Source organism: Rhinolophus ferrumequinum, chromosome 7 (assembly GCF_004115265.2).
Source record: "Rhinolophus ferrumequinum isolate MPI-CBG mRhiFer1 chromosome 7, mRhiFer1_v1.p, whole genome shotgun sequence".
NCBI lineage: Eukaryota > Metazoa > Chordata > Mammalia > Chiroptera > Rhinolophidae > Rhinolophus > Rhinolophus ferrumequinum.
In genome coordinates, this window is record NC_046290.1 from 100,147,813 (window position 1) to 100,168,401 (window position 20,589).

A 20,589-nucleotide genomic window follows, 5' to 3' on the forward strand; every position below is an offset into this window, starting at 1 on the left:
TATTTTATTTATTTTTTATTATTTTTTTAATATTTGGTAAAATTCACCTCTGAAGCCATCTGGTCCAGGACTTTTGTTTGTTGGGAGCTTGTTGATTACTGATTCAATTTTGTTGGTAGTAATCAGTTCGTTTAGATTTTCTGTTTCTTCTTGATTCAGCCTTGGAAGATTGTATGCTTCTAGGAATTAATCCATTTCTTCCAGATTGTCCAATTTGTTGATGTGTAGTTGCTTGTAGTATTTTTTTTTCTCCCTGTGGTGTCAGTTGTCACATTTCCTCTTTCATTTCTGATTTTATTTATTTATGTCCCTTCTCTTTTTTCTTGATGAGTCTGGTTCAAGTTTTGTCAATTTTGTTGATCTTTTCAAAAAACCAGCTCTTGCTTTCGTTGATCTTTTATATATTCTTTTAGTCTCGATTTTGTTTATTTCTGCTTTGATCTTTATTATTTCCTTCCTTGTAATCACTCCCTTAGGTGTAAAGATAGACTGTTGATTTGAAACTTTTATTTGTTTCTTTAGGTAGGCCTGCATTGCTGTGAATTTCCCTCTTAGGACTGCTTTTACTGAGTTCCATAGATTTTTGGTCATTGTGTTTTCATTTTCATTTGTGTCAAGTTATCTTTTGATTTCTTCCTTGATCTCATTGTTGACCCATTCATTATTTAGTAGCATGTTATTTACCCTCGATGTGTTTGTGTGTGTTTTTCAGTTTTTTTCTTGTGATTGATTTCCAGTTTCATACTATTGTGGTCAGAGAAGAAACTTCATATGATTTCAATCTTCTTAAATTTCTTGAGACTTGTTTTGTGGTGTATACACATGTGGTGTATCTTGGAAAATGTTCTATGTACACTTGAAAAGAATGTATATTCTGCTTTGGGGTGAAATTCTCTAAAAATTTTGATTAAATTCATCTGGACTAATGTGTCATTCTAGGCTGCTGTTTCTGTGTTGGTTTTCTCTCTGGAAGATATGTCCATTGGTGTTATAGGGTGTTACATTTCTTTCATATGATTATGTTACTGTTGGTCTCTGCTTTTATGTCAGTCAATATTTCCTTTATATATTTAGGTGCTCCTATGTTAGGTGTATAAATGTTGACTAGGGTGATGTTCTTTTGTTGGATTTATCCCTTGATTATTATGTAAAGTCCCTCTTTGTTTTTGAATTTTTATTTTAATTTATTAGTTTCAGGTGCACAAAACAAAGTAATACTTAGACGTTTATCGTTTATATCCCTCACACTGTGTTAACCCCCCCCCCCATCCACTATCCCTCTGACATTGCACACAGCCATTACATTTCCACTGTCTCTATTCCTAATGCTGTACTCCACTTCTTGTAAGTATATACATACATACACACACACACACACACACACACACACACACACACACACATATAAAATTGTAGTTGACATTATTCTTCAACTTCAGCTTCAGGTGTACAGTGCAGTGATCAGGCATCTACATCTTCCCTGAGGTTGTCTCCCTAATGAGACAAGTGTCCATCAGATACCCTACAAAATCTTTACAATATTATTGTTACATTCCCAAAATTAACTTTCATAACCCTGTGACAATCTTGTGGTTACCGATTGTGCTTTCTAATCCCCTCACCTTCCCCGTTATCCCCAGCCCCTCCCATCTTGCAACCCTCAGTTTTTCCTCTATGTCTCTGAAACTGTTTCTGATTAGTTCATTCACTTATTCTCTTCTTTAGATTCCACATATAAGTGAGATCATATGGTATTTGTCTTTCTCTGTCTGACTTATTTTTATTAACGTAATATTCTCTAGGTCCATCCATGTTGTTGCAAATTGAACAAAATCCATGTTGAACAAAGATTTCTTTGTTCTTATGGCTGCATAATACTCCATTGCAGAAATGTACCACAGTTTCTTAATCCAGTCATCTACCGACGGGCATTTCGGTTGTTTGCATGTCTTGGCTATTGTGTATAGTGCTGCAATAAACATAGGAGTGCATAATTTTTTTCTAATTAGAGTTTTGGAATTTTCCAGATAGATAGCTAGGAGTGGAATTGCTGGATCATAAGGTAGTTCCATTTTCAGATTTTTGAGATACCTCCATACTGTTCTCCATAGTGGCTGTACCAATCTGCAATCCCACCAACAGTGCACAAGGGTTCTCTTTTCTCCACGTCCTTGCCAGCTCTTGTTGTTTGTTGATTTATTGATGATAGCTATTTTGACAGGGGTCAATGAGGTGGTATCTCATTGTGGTTTTTATTTGCATTTCTCTGAGGGTTAGTGAAGTTGAACATTTTTTCATGTCTGTCTGTTCATGTCCTCTGCCCATTTTTTAATTGGGTTGTTTGTTTTTTTGGAGTTGAGTTGAGTGAGTTTTTTATAAATTTGTGATATTAACCCCTTATTGGATGTCATTGGCAAATATCTTTTCCCAGTCAGTAGGATCCCTTTTTGTTTCATTGATGGTTTCCTTTGCTGTGAAAAAATTTTTTAGTTTGATGAATTCCCATGTGTTTGTTTACTCTTTTACATCCCTTGCCTGAGGGGATATATCCAAAAAAATATTACTCAGGGTAATGTCTGCAAATTTACTTCCTATATTTTCTTCTACGAGTTTTGTGTTTCAGGTCTTACATTTAAGTCTTTAATCCATTTGGAATTTCTCATATATCGTGTGAAGCGATGGTTCAGTTTCATTTTTTTTGCATGTGTCAGTCCAGTTTTCCCAGCACCATCTCTTAAATAGACTGTCTTTACCTCAGCGTAAATTCTTGCATTCTTTATCACAGATTAAATGACCATACAGGAAAGGATTTATTTTTGGGCTCTCTATTTTGTTCCATCGATCTATGTGTCTCTTTTTATGCCAATACCATGCTGTTTTGATTACTATAGCCTTGTAGTATAATTTGATGTCAGGTAGCATGATACCTCCCACTTTGTTCTTTTTTTTTTGAGATTGCCATAGCTATTTGGGGTCCTCATGGTTCCATATAAATTTTAGGATTATATGTCCTATTTCTGAGAAAAATATCATTGGTAGTTTGATAGCAATTGCGTTGAATCTTTACATTGCCTTAGGTAGTATTGACATTTTAACTATATTAATTCTTCCTATCCATGATCATGTTTCCATATGTTTGTGTCTTCTTTGATTTCTTCTTCAGTGACTGAGTACAGGTCTTTCACTTATTTTGTTAAATTTATTTCTAAGTATTTTTTGAAGCAATTTTGTATATGGGATTGTTTTATTGACTTCTCCTTCTGATAGTTTTTTATTGGTGTATACAAATGCAACTGGTTTTGAATATTAATTTTGTGTCCTGCTACTTTACTAAATTCATTTATCAGTTCTAATAGTTTTTTGGTGGATTCTTTGGGGTTTTCTGTATATAGTTCATCTCATCTGCATATAATGACTTTTAATACCTCCTTTTCAATTTGGATGCCTTTTGTTGATTTATTTATTTTTTGTCTGATTGCTGTGGCTGGAACTTTCAGAACCATGTTAAAAAAAATGGTGAAAGTGGACAACCTTGTCTTGTTCCTGATCTTAAGGGGAAAGGTTTTAGCCTTTCCCTGTTGAGTATGATGTTAGCTGTGGGTTTATCATATATGGCCTTTATTTTGTTGAAATATGATCCCTCTATTACCATTTTGCTCAGAGATTTCATCATTAATGGCTGCTGGATTTTGTCAGATGCTTTTTCTGCATTTATTGATATGACCATATGATTTTTATTTTTCATTTTGTTAGTATGGTGTATCACATTAATTGATTTGTGGATATTGAACCAACCTTGCATACCAGAAATGAATCCCACTTGATTGTAGTGTAATATGTTTTTTTTTAAATTAGTTTCAGGTGTACAAAACAATGTAATAGTTAACCATTTATCATTTATATCCCTCATACAGTAATAATCCCCTCCCCCATCTACTATCCCTCTGATATCGCATACAGCCGTTAAATTTCCACTGCCTCTATTCCTAATGCTGTACTCCACTTCTTGTACATATATATATATTAAGTTGTATATATATATAAAATATATATGTATAAAATTGTAGTTGACATTCATTATTGTTCAGCTTCAGCTTTAGGTGTACAGTGCAGTGATCAGTCATCTACATCATCCCTGAGGTGGTCTCCCTAATGAAACAAGTGTCCATCGGATACCCTACAAAATCTTTACAATATTATTTATTACATTCCCCAAATTGACTTTCGTATCCTGGTGGCAATCTTGTGGTTACAGATTGTGCTTTCTAATCCTCTTACCTTCCCCCTCATCCCTACCACTCCTCCCATCTAGCAACCCTCAGTTTTTCCTGTATGTCTCTGAGAATGTTTCTGATTAGTTCATTCATTTATTCTTTCCTTTAAATTCCACGTATAAGTGAGATTGTATGGTATTTGTCTTTCTCTGTGTGGCTTATTTCACTTAACATAATGTTCTCTAGGTCCATCCATATTGTTGCAAATGGTAAGAGTTCATTCTTCTTTATGGCTGCGCAATACTTTGTTGTATAAACGTGCCACAGTTTCTTAATCCAGTCGTCTACCAATGGGCATTTCAGTTGTTTCCATGTTTTGGCTCTTGTGTATAGTGCTGCAATAAACAGGGATGCATAAATTTTTTTGAATTAAAGTTTTGGATTTCTCCGGATAGATAGCTAAGAGTGGAATTGCTGGTTTATAAGGTAGTTCCATTTTCAGACTTTTGAGATACCTCCATACTGTTTTCCATAGTGGCTGCACCAATCTGCAATCCCACCAACAGTGCACAAGCGTTCCTTTTTCCCCACATCCTCACCAGCACTTGTTGTTTGTTGATTTATTGATGATAGCCATTTTGACTGGGGTGAGGTGGTATCTCATTGTGGTTTTTATTTGCATTTCTCTAATGATTAGTGAGGTTGAGCATTTTTTCATATGTCTGTTTGCCATCTGTATGTCCTATTTAGAAAAATGTCTCTTCATGTCCTCTGCCCATTTTTCAGTTGGGTTTGTTTTTTTGTTGTTGAGTTGCTTGTGTTCCTTGTATATTTTGGATATTAGCCCCTTATCGGAGGCACTGTTTGCAAAAATCTTCTCCCATTCAGTTGGTTGCCTCTTTATTTTGTCCATGGTATCTTTGCTGTGCAGAAGCTTTAAGATTGATATAGTCTCATTCATGTATTTTAGCTTTTACTTCCTTTTTGCCTTTGGAGTCAAATTCATAAAATGTTCTTTGAACCCAAGGTCCATAAGTTTAGTACCTATATTTTCTTCTATGCAGTTTATTGCTTCAGGTATTATGCTTAAGTCTTTGATCCATTTTGAATTAATTTTGGTACATGGTGACAGATAGCAGTCCAGTTTCATTCATTTGCACGTGGCTTTCCAATGCTACCGAGCACCATTTATTGAAGAGGCTGTCTTTCCTCCATTGTATGTTTTTTGCTTCTTTGTCAAAAATTATCTGTCCATATTTATGTGGTTTTATTTGAGTGTTCTCAATTCTATTTAATTGGTCTATGTGTCTGTTTTTCTGCCAATACCATGCTTTATTGATTATTGTTGCCCTGTAGTAAAAGCTTAAGTCAAGGAGTGTGATACCTCTAGCATTGTTCTTTTTCCTTAAGATTGCTTTGGCTATTCGGGGTCTTTTGTGGTTCCAAACAAATCTGATGATTTTTTTGTTCTTTTTCTTTTAAAAATGCCATTGGGATTTTGATGTGGATTGCATTAAATCTGTATATTGCTTTGGGTAATATGGCCATTTTAAGTATGTTGGTAGAGAATTTCATTTGGGAGTGATGCTTGTAGGTTCAACCAGCTAGTGCTCTATTTTGGTCTGATACTGCTTGGGCAGGTCTCCCACTCAGGGTCATTTCAGCCCTGTCTGTTACAGGCCCTTGGCTATCTGGTAGGTGCTTCAAAGCTGTATGCAATTGGCTGTTGCCCATGCTGAGCCTGGAGACATGTGGTGGTGGCCTCTCTGTGATCTAAGGCTGTCTGCCACCAGTATTGGTCCTGAGGCAGTTTAGCAAAAAGGCCCTGGGCCCCCTATGCCTGTTGCCACCTGTTAGTTGCCCATACAGCCCAACTGTTGAAAGAGACTCCTTAGGAGCTTATGTCTGGCTCGTTGACCTGGTGTTGAGGGTGCCCTTGGCAGTGCACACTAGCTGGGCAGGATGGAGTTCAAGTGAGTCACAAAATGAGACTGGTGGTTTTTACAACGTTAATGCAGATTCAGATATTACAATACCTGGCCTGTGTTTCCCTTGTACAGCTCTCCAATGGTAGTGCAGCCATCCTCCACCTCAAGGTCACGAATTCTAGAGAGCTGTTCCCAAGTGTCTGTGGTGCAAGTGGAGATCACTGAACAATACCAAGTTGTCCCCAGAGCTCTGCAGATTATCTGCTATTGTATGAAAACTTTACCACAGCTTGTGGGGGTGGGGCAAGTCACCCAGGCACCCAGAGTACCCCTGACAAAGCTGCTGTAGGTGGGTGAGGTGATGTTACATGTGGCTATAGTCTGTGGTCAGTAGTTTCTACAAATTTAGTGTAGTCTCAGCTCCTGGACCAGTGCTGTGCCCATGCCCACTTCACAGAGCAAAAAGAAAGCAAGGCAATTGTACATCTGAAACCTATTTAACTTTACTCAGAATTGTAACCCCAACAAGCTTTAGTTAAAAAAATTATTACAATGAAAGACAATTGCCTTTAATCCCCCTCAAAATATGTCCCCTCATTTCAAACACACTTATCTCATCATTCTTGCCACTTTATGAAGCAGTTTTGGAAGTCCACTTTCATGAGCATCTTTAGTTGTGCTGTGTTGGCTGCCCAATGTCCTGAATTGACTCAAAACATTTACCTTTCATGGTCATTTTGACTTTAGGGAAGAGCCAGAAGTCGCATGGTGAATACGGTTGATGAGGACACACTGTAATGTTTTTATTTGACAGAAATTGCCGTATACCAGAAGCGATGTGTCACATGGAGCATTGTCATGATTGAGGATGATTTATGGCATACTTAAATACACATCTTCTTTCAACCATAACTTACACTTGACTGACTGCACCGAACAAGTTGAAACTTGTCACACACTGTTACTAAAGTTTGACATGCTGTTGGATAGAATTGAAGATTCTTGCCTTTTTGTTAGATGGCACTCAGCAGCAGCATTCACCGTATTATTTGATCATACCATGTATAGTCCCATAATTTTTGCTTTTAATCATTTTGCCTTTGAGGTCAAATTTATAAAATCTTCTCTAAACCTGAGGTCCGTAAGTTTAGTACCTGTTTTCCTCTATGCAATTTATTGTTTCAGGTCTTGTGTTTAGGTCTTTGATCTTTTTTGAGTTAATTTTGGTGTGTGGTAAGTAGTGTGTTATTTAGCATACATTTCTAGTTTTCTAGCATTTCTCTTGTTGATTTATAGTTTCATACCTTTGTGTCTGAAAAGATACTAGGTATACTTTTAATTTCTAAAACTTTTCTAAGATTTGTTTTGTGATCTATTCTAGACAATGTTCCATGTGCACTTGGGAAGAATGTATATTTTGCTGCTTTGGGGTGAAATGCTCTAAAAATATCAATTAAATACATCTGATCTAGTGTGTAATTCTAGGCCACTGTTTCTGTATTGATTTTCTGTCTGGAGGATCTATCCATTGGTGTCAGTGGGGTGTTAAAGTCCCCTACTATGGTTGTGTTATTGTTGATCTCTGCCTTTATGTTGGTCGATATTTGTTTTATATATTTAAGTGGTCCTATGTTAGGTGTGTAAACATTTACTAGGGTTATGTCTTCTCTTGGATTGATCACCTTATTGTTATATAATGTCCTCTTTGTCTGTTATTATTGTCTTCATTCTAAAATCTATTTTGTCCAATATAAGTATTGCTATGGCAGCTTTTTTCTCATTTCCATTTGCATGAAATACATTTTTCCATCCCTTTACTTTCTGTCTGTGTGTGTCTTCGACCTGATATGGGTCTCTCTTATTTTTTAACTTTTAGAAACTTTATTTTCCATCAACCTTATTTCCATTTTACTTAAGTGTTTGTGGAAGAACAGTTTAGAATCACTCAGTGGTTATACCAATCCATTCATTGGCCTGAGTAGTGGGGGCTGCATACCAGTTTTCAGTGACACGCTGAGCACTCCAGTCTTCAGTAGGAAACTGCTGAATAGGCACAGAGGGCACCTGTATGCCTTTGGACCAGTCTGTGCCCTCAGATTGAGTAGCAGTGAACTCACTACGTGGAGCATTCCATTCACCCAGAAATTCGTCCTTGGTCAAAGCCTTTTAAGGAGAGACCTGCTCTTTCTTTTTAATATCTTTAGGGCCTCTGTAGCAGTAGAGGTCAGGCATGATCTCCCACTGGTGCTCACGGGAAATGGTGCCACACATGCTTCCCAAGCTAACACCCACTATATCAGACCCTCAGAGTGACCTCCCTTGTTGTTGCAAGGGATGGCAATATGCACCTAGCACAGAAAAGAGTCTGTGTTACACATGACAATGGTAGGCAGATTAACATAGGACACCTCTGTGAATAGCTGGTGGTCAGTAACTACCAGAATTCTCACTCTCAGTAGGTTGCCTGGATATTGTCAATGATGGTCCCAGGAGTGAAGCAGCAATAGGAGTGGCTCCATGGCAGCAGCAAACTTCAGCATAGCTTGCTGTTCAGTGTTCTTGGATGATGTGACAATGACATCAACTATGTTTTCAATGGCAGCAATGGCATGAGTTGCTAGCAAAAGCTTCTCCCAGGTTCTTTTCAGATTTATGATGTGACTGCCATCACTTTTCTGTTTGTAGATGTACTGTTCCATTTGGAATTCAAAGTTGGTGTCACTTAAGTGGGTTCCTGCTGCAAGGAATTTGAGGACATCTTCCTCTTTCATTTGCCCTTCATCAAGGACTCTGGATGTTGTGAAAGATTCCCTTTAAGTTATGTGGGAACCAAGAACAATGCCATATGGGTCCCTCTTTGGGTAGCACGGAAAGGTGAGGTGGGTCTCTTGTACACAGTATATACATGTGTCTTCTTATCCACTTAGCTACCCTATGTATTTGGATGGGAGCATTGGGAGCATTTAATCTATTTACACTTAAAGTGGTTGCTGATAATTCATAGTTATTGCCATTTTATTATTCCTATTTTTGATCTTTGTTTGTTTATTTTCTCCTTTCTTCTGCTTAAAGTAGACTTTTTTTTTTTTTTTTTTTTTTTTTGTCTTGTAATACTGGCTTGGTGGTAATGAATTCCTTTAGCTTTTTCTTGTCTGGGATACTCTTTATCTCCTGCATTGTAAATGATAGCCTTGTTGGGTAGAGTAATCTTGGTTGTAGGCTCTTGTTTTTCATCACTTGAAATATTTCCTGCCACTCCCCTCTGGTCTGGAAAGTTTCTGTTGAGAAATCAGCTGATAGTCTTATGGAAGCTTCCTTCTAAGTAACTAGTTGTCTTTATCTTGCTGCTTTTAGGAGTCTCTTTGTCTTTAACTTTTGCCATCCTAATTATAAGGTGTCTTGGTGTGGGCCTGTTTAAGTTCATTTTCTTTGGGACTCTATATACTTCTTGGCCTTTTATGTCTATTTCCTTGGCCACATTAAGAAAGTTTACAGTCCTTATTTCTTCACATAAATTCTCAATCCCTTGCTCTCTCTTTTCTTCCTCTGGTACTCCTGTCATGTGAATATCATTATACTTGATGTTTCCCAGAGGTCCCTTAACTTATCCTCATTAAAACAAATTTTTTTTCTTTTTATTGTTCTGATTGGTTGTTTTCTGCTACCTTGTCTCCTAAATCACTGATTTGATCTTCTGCTCATCTAATCTGCCGTTGATTCCTTCTAGTGTATGCTTCATTTTAGTTATCATATTCTTTATTTCTGATTGTTTCATTTTATTGTTGTTCATTTGTTTGTTTCTGTGCTTTCTTTATGCTTACTATCTCTTTGTTGAAATTCTAAATTCCTTATGCATTCTTATAACACATGTTTTAAACTCTCTCTATGGCATGTTTGTTGCTTCCATTTGAGTTAGTTCTATTTTTGGATGTTTCTCCTCTTCTTTTATTTGGGACAGTTTTCTTTGTTTTCTCATTCTGGCTGCCTCTGTGTGTTTGCTTCTATGTATTATGTAGATCTTGTATGTCTCTCAGTCTTTGCCAGTAGACTTATGTAGTAGGTGTTCTGTGTGGTCCAGTGGTGTAGTCTCTGTGATCACCTGTGCATGTGCTCCAGGAGTGTTTCTTGTGTATGTTTTGTGTATTCTTCTGTTGTAGTTCAGCCTTGATTGTTTTTGGAGCATCAGTGGGTGGATTAACTCTCAGGCTAACTGGCTGTGAGGATTGGCTATGTCCACAGCATATGAGCTGCTATGCATAAGCTAACCCCTCAGAAGGGGATTTGCCCCAGTGAGCTCTTGGGCCTTTGGGTGTACCACTTGTGCGGATAACCAGGTAGTGCTCTGGTGTGGTTTGAGGTCAGCCTCTGCATGTATTGTTTCTGGTGTCTCTTGGGAGGGGTTCCTGTGCAGGGCAATATAAGCCATTGCCTATGAGCAGCCTGGGGCTACCTAATAGGAGCTACAAAGCTATATGTAGTTATTTGTTGCCTGTGCTGGACCTGGAAGCATGTGCAGGTGGCCTTGCTGTGAACCAAGTCCAGCTGCCCCCAGTATGGGGACTTGGGTAGCTTAGCAAAAGGGCCAGGGTCCCCTATGCTTTGTGCCACTTGCTGGCTGCCCATAAGTCTCAGCCTTTGAAAGAGCCTCCTTAGGTGCATGGTCCCAGTTTGTTCAGCCAGTGTTGAGAGTTCCTCTGGTGACGCAGCACCAGCTGGGTGGGGCAGGTTCCCAGGGAGTGTGGTTCTCGGGAGGTGTGGCCTGTGGTTTTTACAAGATTGATGCATTTTTAGCTCTTATGGAAGTGCCTGGCCTGTGATCACTTCTCAAAACACCCTGAGAACACCACAGCCAGCCATCACTCACCTCATGCACACAGATACCTGAGAACCCCCCAAGACAGTCTGTGGCTCAAGTTGTATGTCATGTCTCACCACCAAAACTTCCCCAGGCAGTTTCAGGCTGTTTGCTGCTGTAAATGGCTTACAGAATTTGTGTGGCAGGGCTTATGCCCAGGAGTTGGGAGTGCCTTTGGTGATGTAGTACTGTCAGTGTCAGGCAAGTACCCAGAGTGTCACCAAAGTGGTGTGCATATGTGTATTTTACCAGACCAATGCAGTCTCAGATTTGGCCTTTTGGGGGAAAGATCAACATAGAAAAACTGACATCCTCTTGTAGGGTACACGTGAGGTAGGCTCCGCACAGAAACAATGGTCCCTGTCCCTCCAGCCTTCACCTCAAAACCACATAACTCAGTCTCTCCCGGTATCTCGCTGGCTCCTCTTGAGTTGCTGCCCCTCCACTGGAGACCAGATGAGTGTTTGCAAGCAAGTGAGTCTGTGTGTAGGCCGTCTAAGATGGTGACTGGGTTTCCAGGTGCCTCTGTCTCACCAGGATGGACAGAAAGAGTCCTCAATGATTTTTACCACCAGATGCTGTGGGATCTCCTTTTCTTAGCACAGGACACCTGGGTTGGATAACCCACTATGAGCCTGGTACCCCTCCCTCTTCTGGAGAGAACCCCACCACTGAGGTGTCCCTCCCAGTGTTCAACCACTATCTGTGGACTTGGGGTCAGCCCATTTCACGTCTCCGCCTTTCTTAACACTCTCAATGTGGCCTCTTCTTTATCTCCATAGTTACAAGGTTTCTGTTCAGCTAGTCTTCAGATGATTCTTCGGGTTGATTGTTCTATAATTTGTTTGTAATTTTAGTGTAATCCTGGGAAGCAGTAGGCTTAGCATTTACCTAATCCATCACCTTGGACCTTCTCCCCCAAATCTTAAGATTTTATGTTTTCTCCAGTTCTTATAGCTCACATGGTTGGCTGCTGTGAACCTCTAGTTTTTATCCCCAGAAAGTGTTGCTACAGCTCAAATTTTCCAGAAAGAGTTTTCTCCCTTACTCACAGACACTGCTCTAAATTTTTTGAGCTCATTCTTTTTACCAGATTTCACTCTCACAACTGCACTCAACACTGTGCACACAGAACCAGCTGCAGAATAAGGAAATGTGTGGGTTTAGCATTTGGCCTTTGGAATTGCCCACTTGCCCAATGGGGAGACCATCAGGTGAAGGAAGTTCTCCAGAAGTCCATAAGTAAGCTTCCTACCAAACTCCCAAGTCAGCAAGGACAATGACCCTTGAATGCACTTTGATATTTTTGTCTATTTCTCAATCTTCTCCCTCCCTCCAGTTGTGGAGTTTTTGCCTCAGTACTGTGAGTGCTGTTGGAGAGAAACACATTTCTCCATCAGCATCCTGCATGTCTACGGTAGCGGAGCACTTACTTATCATGCTCCCTTTCCCTTGTGGGAGAGGTTACTGACAGCTAATTCAGCCTCAGGCTGTGCTGCCTTGGGGGAAGATTGACAATGGCAAAATTTCTTTTACATTCTCTAGTACATGCAAATTTTTTCTTTCTTTTTTATGGTTTAATGGAATCTCCCATCTACAAATCTCTTTCATCTGTGGGTTTATGCTCAAGTCAGCACTCTCTACTTTTTCCCTGACTGCATGAAGAAGGGGTTGGGGCAGGTTTACTGGCTTCTGATTGTTCCACTGCCTGTCAGGAGGTGTATCTACCTATTACCAGATGTGCAGTTAGGCAACACTCCTCCTGGTTCCCTGTCATATGGTGCTGGGTTTCACAACTTCCACAGAGGTACTTATGTTCATGGATGGATCAAATTTTAGTTGTTAAAAAGGAGGCTGCTCTGCTGTGGAAGGCAGTGTGGAGGTTCCTCAAAAAATTAAGACTAGAATTACCATATCACCCAGCAATCCCTCCCCTAGGTATCTACCCCAAAAATCTGAAAACATTCATCCTTAAAGATGTATGTTCTCTGATGTTCATTGCAACTTTATTTATGGTGGCCAATATATTGTAACAACCAAAGTGTTCATCTTCAGTAGGTGATTGGATAAAGAAGATGTGGTATATATATACAATGGAATACTATTCTGCCATAAGAAAAGATGAAATAGTGCCATTTGTGACAGCATGGATGGATCTTGAGATTATTGTGCTAGGCGAAATAAGTCAGACAGAAAAAATAGGGAACCATATGATTTCACTGATATGTGGTGTATAAAACTGAACACAGCAAAAGGACAAGACAAACAAATGATGAAACAAAAACTCACTGATGTAGACAATAGTTTAGTGGTTACCAGAGGGGAAGGGGGAAAGGGGCTGGTAGACGAGGGTAAAAGCGATCAAATATATGGTGATAGAAGGAGAACTGACTCTAGGTAGTGAACACACAATGTGATATATAGATGATGTATTACAGAATTGTGCGCCTGAATCCTATGTAACTTTACTAACCATTGTCACCCCCAATAAACTTTAATAAAAAGAAAGGAGGCTGCTTTAGTCATATGCTAAAATTACATGAAACAATTAGTAGTGTGAAATATTTAACCGATTACATCACAATGAATGATGGTATGAGGCATGCCTCTTGAAATCTCCCCTGGAATTTACAACAAATAGCAGCTATAATTCCACAAGGACTCCCTGCTCATCACACAGTTGAGCTTGAGAAACATGCAATTGGAATCAACTAAAGGTGGGCCAATTGGGTGAGTGGGGGAGGAGGGAATAGGGAAGTGCAGAGAAGCGGGCCTTGGGCCACAGGCCACAAGACTCAGACCAGAGCTCAGAGCTCCCTGCAGTCTGAAGCTACCCCAGTTGCAGGAGAGTGAAGTGTTCCCCTGTGGCTCACAGTCCCAACTAAGGGATCAGCATATCACACAGTTGAACCCAACGCTCAAAGCAGAGACCTTGGAGAAACAACTAAGGGAAGAAGGGTGAGAATGATGGTTTAAATCCTCACTGCCATGCAGAGGACAGAGAACATAGGCATGGAGCCTGGCCAAACCTCTCCCCAACTTCCCAGTGCTAGAAGCAAAACGCTAGCAGTGTCAGATCAAAAGAACAGAACATTTACAGCTCTGAGAACAGGATCCTGGCAGCCATGGACTCACAGCACAACAAATTGTAGTGAGAGGGAAGGAGTTGTAGGGGCAAATTAACTGTGTGCAGGTCAGAGTCACCTCTCAGAACCCACCCAGACCCTGCCCCCACCTATCTGGGCAGATACCTGCAGAGGTAAACAGAGCCACTGAAACACACAAGCTCTGAACCTAGTGCAGGAAGAGCTTTGAGACTTCTAAAGCTCTCTACATCCCCCCATGGAGGTGGTCCCCTGAGACCCAGGTGACCTGCTCACAGAGGAGAATATCACTTCTAGGGAAGTACCACAGCATGTGAGTAGTGGAAGAGTGCAAGAGAAAACATAACGCTACAGCATGAGAGAGAATAAAAGGCTGCAGTGAGAGAAAATAAAACCTTCCACCTACACCACTGGGAGAGCAAAAGAAAAACCTCTCCCTATTAACCTGTTTCAGAGCCCACTCCTGTAGGATGCCTAGGAAAAGAAAGAAGAATTAATTAATTGCCAAGGTAACAAGGCAGCTCAGAATCAAAATGAAAAGTCTTCAGAAGATGAACTCAAAGACATGGAAGTATATGACTTCAATGACAGATAATTCAAAATTACAGTTCTAAAAAAACTCAACAAGATGCAAGAAAGCACAGACAGGCAGTTCAATGAACTCAGAAACACAATAAAAAACAAAATGAACATTTCACCAAAGAGATTGAAATATTATAAAAGAACCAACTAGAGTTTCTGGATATTAAGAACTCAATTAAAAAAAAAATGACGAATGAAATAGCCAGCTTAGGTAATAGAGCTGGCTGGTGGAGGAAAGAGACAGTGACATTGAAGATAGAAATTTGGAAATGCACAATGGAATACTTTTCTGCCATAAGAAAAGATGAAATAACATGCTGCAAACATCCATTTGCAGCAACATGAATGGATCCTGAGATTGTTATGCTAACAAAAACAGTCAGACAGAAAAAGTAGAGAACAATATGATTTCACTGATATGTGGGATATAAAACTGAAAACAAAAAACAAACAAGACAAACAGATGAAGAAACAAAAACATATAGATACAGACAATAGTTTAGTGGTTACCAGAGGGTAAGAAGGTAGAGGGGTGGTAGATGAGGGTAAAAAAGATCAAATATATGGTGATGGAAGGAGACCTGACTCTGGGTGGTGAACATACAATGTGATCTCTATCTATCTATCTATCTATCTATCTATCTATCTATCTATCTATCTATCTATGATGTGTTACAGAATTGTATACCTGAAAACTATGTAACTTTATTAACAATTGTCACCCCAATAAACTTTAAGAAAATAATTTAAAAAATAGCTATTTTCATGTAAAAAATTGAAAAGATCGTATAAGAACGTTAAGGAATGTAAATATAGTTAATCACCTCTACTTTGAAAACAAAAGAAATTTTGAAGTTACACAGATGGCATAAGAGAGAGACTTGAGAGTTAAAAGCAATGAAATAACTCTACAAGAACTTTTTGACTTCATCAGAAAAACCAGCATACAAGTAATAGGCATATCAAAAGGAGAACAAAGTGAGAAGGGCACAGAGAGTATATTCACACAAATAGTCAACGAGAAGTTCCCGTACTTCTGGAAGAAAGTGGATCCTCAAATCCAAGAAGCTAATAGAACACCTAATTACCTCAATCCCAACAGGCCTTCTCCAAGGAACATTGTATTGAAGCTGTCAAAAATTAACAACTAAGAGAGAATCATCAAGGCAGGCAGGGAAAAGAACGGTAACCTACAAGGGAAAGCCCACTAGATTATCATATTTTTCAGCAGAAATTCTACAAGTCAGGAAGCAGTGGAATCAAATATTCAAACTATTGAAAGACAGAAACTATGAGCAAAGACTAATATATCCAGCGAAGATACCCTTTAGATGTGAAGGAGAAATAAAGACCTTTACAGACATAGAGAAGCTGAGGGAATTTTCTAACACATGACCTATACAACAAGAAATACTGAAAGTGGCTACTCAATCTGAAACAAAAAAGCAAAAGAATACAAACCATGAGTAGTTTATGAACAGGCAGACAGAAGCAGGAAATGGCAACCCCTACACCAAATAGGACACTACACACTTAAACATAACATACAGAGTAAAAAAGAAAAAAAAAACATTAAAAAAAGAGGAATTTTCTTTTTTTGTGATCAAAATGGCGGCGTGAGGTGAGCCTATGGAAATCTCCCCTAGAATTTACAACACATTGAAAATTATAACTCCAAAAAGGACTACCTGCACATCAGACAAGCAAGACAAAGAGTCTCTGCTGAATTCACCTAAAGGTGGGCAAATTGTGCGAGCAGGGGAGGAGAGAAGGGAGAAGTGCGGAGATGGAGCCTCACGGGCACTGGACGCACACCTAGCTCAGTGCTCCGAGCTCACTGCATCCCGGAACTACAGCAGCTGCAGGAGAGGGAAGAACTTGGACTGCTACGGCTCCATTTATGGCCCACAGGGCTGAGGGGACAGCACATAACACAGCTGAACCCAACTTTCACGGCAGAGACCTCGGAGCAAAGACTGAGGGAAGAAGGCTGAAAACAGTGGTTTAAGCCCTCACTGCTGCAGAGAACATAGATTTGCAGCCCAACTAGTTCCGGCAAAGGGGAGAGAGCTGTGGAAGCAGGATTGGCAATGGTGGTGGTTGCCGCCATTGCTCTGGGCCAATTCTCATAACTCAGTCCGCCCCTGTCCCCACCTATCTGGGCAGAACCCTGCAGGAGTAAACAGAACTGCTGAAACACACGGGCTCTGAATCTGGTGCAGGAAGAGCTCTGGAACTTCAAAAGCTCTCCTCATCCCCACAGGAACGCAATGCCCTATGACCCAGGCAAACTGTTAACAGAGGAGAAGCCCGACTCCCGGGAATCCTCCCATTGTGTGAGAAGCTGGAATAGTGTAGAGAAAATATAACACTACAGTGTGAGAGAGAAAACAAAGGCTACATTCGTAGAGAAGATAAAACAATCTACAAACACGTACTGGAAAACAAAAGAGAGACCTCTTCCTATCAACCTGTTGCAGAATCCACTCCTGTAGATGTCTAAGAAGAGATTAATTAATCATTAATTGCCATGAATAACCAAGGCAACAAGACAGCTCAGAAAGAAAGTGAAAAGTCTCCATAAAATGAAGGTATGATATGGAAATATGTGACTTAAATGACAGAGAATTCAAGATTGCAGTTCTGAAAAAACTCAACGAGATGCAAGAAAGTACAGAAAGGCAGTTTAATAAACTCAGAAACACAATCAAAGAACAACATGAGCATTTTACGAAAGAGATTGAAATTTTAAAAAAGAACCAAATAGAATTTCTGGAGATTAAGAACTCAATAGAAGAAATTAAGAATGAAATTACCAGCTTAGGTAGTAGAGTTAACCAGATGGAGGAAAGGATTAGTGACATTGAAGATAGAAACTAGGAAACGACATGGATGGAAGAAGAAAGAGACTTGAGACTTAAAAGAAATGAAAGAACTCTACAAGAACTTTCTGACTCCATCAGAAAGAGCAATATAAGAATAATGCATACACCAGAAGGAGAAGAAAGAAAGAGGGGAAAAGAGTATATTCAAACAAATCGTTGATGAGAACTTTCCAAACCAGTGGAAAGAACTGGATCCTCGAATCCAAGAAGCAAATAAAACCCCTAATTACCTCAACCCCAACAGGCCATCTCCAAAGCACATTGTATTGAAGCTGTCAAAAATTAACAACAAAGAAAGAATCTTCAAGGCAGCCAGGAAAAAGAAGATAGTAGCCTACAAAGGAAAGACCATTAGATTATCGTCAGATTTCTCAGCAGAAACTCTACAAGCAGGAGGGAGTGGAACCAAATAGTCAATCTATTGAAAGAGAGAAATTATGAGCCAAGAATAATATATCCAGCAAAGATATCCATTAGATATGAAGGAGGAATAAAGACCTTTCCAGACATACAGAAGCTGAGCGAATTTTCTAATATACGACTTGCACTACAAGAAATACTAAAGGATGCTATTCGACCACCATCAACAGGGACAATTTGTGGCAATCAAAACATAAAAAGAGGGAGAGTAAAGGCCTGAACCGGAATATAGGAATGGAGAAAGTAAGCGTGCTGAAGAAAATGGAATCCTCCAAATATCAAAATTTCTTTTACATAAACTTATGGGTAACCACTCAAAAAAAAAAATCCAGAACTGAAATATATATTGTAATAAAAGAAGAAACAGAGGGACACATCATAGAATACCAGCACACAGAAATAATAGACAACAACAAAAAGGCAAAGAAACCATGGAGAAGCCTTACCAGAAAACTAAAGATAGAATGACAGGAAATCCTCACATATCAATAATCACCCTAAATGTAAATGGACTGAACTCACCAATAAAAAAAGCAGAGAGTAGCAGATTGGATTAAAAAACTAAACCCAACCATATGCTGTCTCCAAGAGACACATGTCAGCTACAAGGACAAGCATAGATTCAAAGTGAAAGGGTGGAAATTGACACTCCAAGCCATGGAATCCAGAGAAAATCAGGTGTAGCCATAATGATATCCGATGAAACAGACTTCAGGGTGAGAAAGGTAACATTTCATAATGGTAAAGGGGACTATACAACAAGAAGACATAACAGTCATTAATATTTATGCCTCCAAGCAGGGAGCACTGAAATATACCAAGCAACTACTAACAGAACTAAAGGGAGAAATAGACCAAAACACAATTATACTAGAGAACTTAAATACATCATTGACAGCTATGGATAGATCATCCAAACAGAAAATAAATAACGAAATAGCAGCCTTAAATGACACATTATATGAAATGGACATAATTGACATTTATAGAGAACTTCATCCTAAAACATCAGACTATACATTTTTTTCTAGTGCACATAGAAAATTCTCAAGGATAGACCATATATTGGGACATAAAACTAACCTCAGCAAATTTAAGAAGATGGAAATCATACCAAGCATATGCTGGTTTTGAAATTGGATATCAACTGCAAAAAGAAAGCACGAGAAACCACAAATACATGGAGATTAACCAATATAATTTTAAAGAATGACCCGGTCAGAGACGAAATTAGAGGAGAGATCAAAAGATACATAGAAACAAATGAGAATGAAAATACATCCTACCAAAATTTTTGGGATGCAGCGAAAGCAGTTTTAAGAGGCAGATTTATATCATTACAGGCCTACCTCAAGAAACAAGAAAAATCCCAAATAAATAACATCGTGTTATACCTTGAAGAACTAGAAAAAGAAGAAATGAAACCGAAGGTCAGCAGAAGAAAGGAAATAATAAAAATCAGAGCAGAACTAAATGAAATAGAGAACAAAAAGACAACAGAAGAAATTAACATGACAAAGAGCTGGTTCTTTGAAAAGATTAACAAAATTGACAAACCTTTGGCTAAACTCATTAAGACAAAAAGAGAGAAGACACTAATGAACAAAATCAGTAATGAAAAAGGGGAAGTTAGCATGGATGCCACAGAAATACAAAGGATCATCCAAGAATACTATGAAGGACTATATGCCACCAAATTCAATAACCTAGAAGAAATGGACAAGTTCTTAGAAACATATAGCCTCCCTAGGCTGAACCATGAAGAACTGGAAAGTCTAAACAGACCGATCACCAGTAACGAAATTGAATCAGTCATCCGAAACCTTGCCAGAAGCAAAAGGCTGTGACCAGATGGCTTCACTAGTGAGTTCTACAAAACCTTCAAAGAGGATCTAATATGAATCCTGCTCAAACTCTTCCAAAAAATTGAAGAAGAGACAGTTCTCCGTAACTCATTGTATGAGGCCAACATTAGCCTGATACCAAAACCTGGTAAAGACAACACAAAAAAAGAGAACTATAGACCAATATCTCTGATGAATACAAGTGCAAAAATCCTAAACAAAATTCTAGCAAATCGAATACAACAATGCATTAAAAAGATTATTCATTACGACCAAGTGGGGTTCATCCCAGGGGCACAAGGATGGTTCAATATATGCAAATCCATCAATGTAATACATCTCATAAACAAAATAAAGGACAAAAATCATATGATTATATCAATTGATGCAGAAAAAGCATTTGACAAGATACAACATCAATTTATGATTAAAACACTTAATAAAAATAATATAGGTATATAATATAATAAAGGCCATACATGACAAACCCTCAGCTAATTTCATAATTAACGGTGAAAAACTGAAGGCGTTTGCTCTACATTCAGGTACATGACAGGGCTGTCCCCTATCACCTCTGCTTGTGAACATAGTGTTGGAAATCCTCCCCAGAACAATCAGGCAAGAGAATTAAATAAAAGGCATCCAAATTGGGAATGAAGAAGTTACATTGTCAGTGTTTGCAGACGACATGATGCTATATATAGAAAATACCTAAAGACTCCACCAAAAAGTTATTAGAAACAATAAAAAAATACAG

The 20,589-nt window shown here is 38.9% G+C and overlaps 1 protein-coding gene and 1 pseudogene across 1 annotated transcript in view; one reads left to right on the forward strand and one right to left on the reverse strand.

Annotated features, from left to right (window-relative positions):
* The window catches only part of SEPTIN14 (septin 14), a 115,942-nt gene that overhangs the window by 32,050 nt on the left and 63,303 nt on the right, over positions 1–20,589 (forward strand). The window lies entirely within an intron of this gene.
* Positions 8,084–8,913, reverse strand: LOC117024930 (40S ribosomal protein SA-like; annotated as a pseudogene).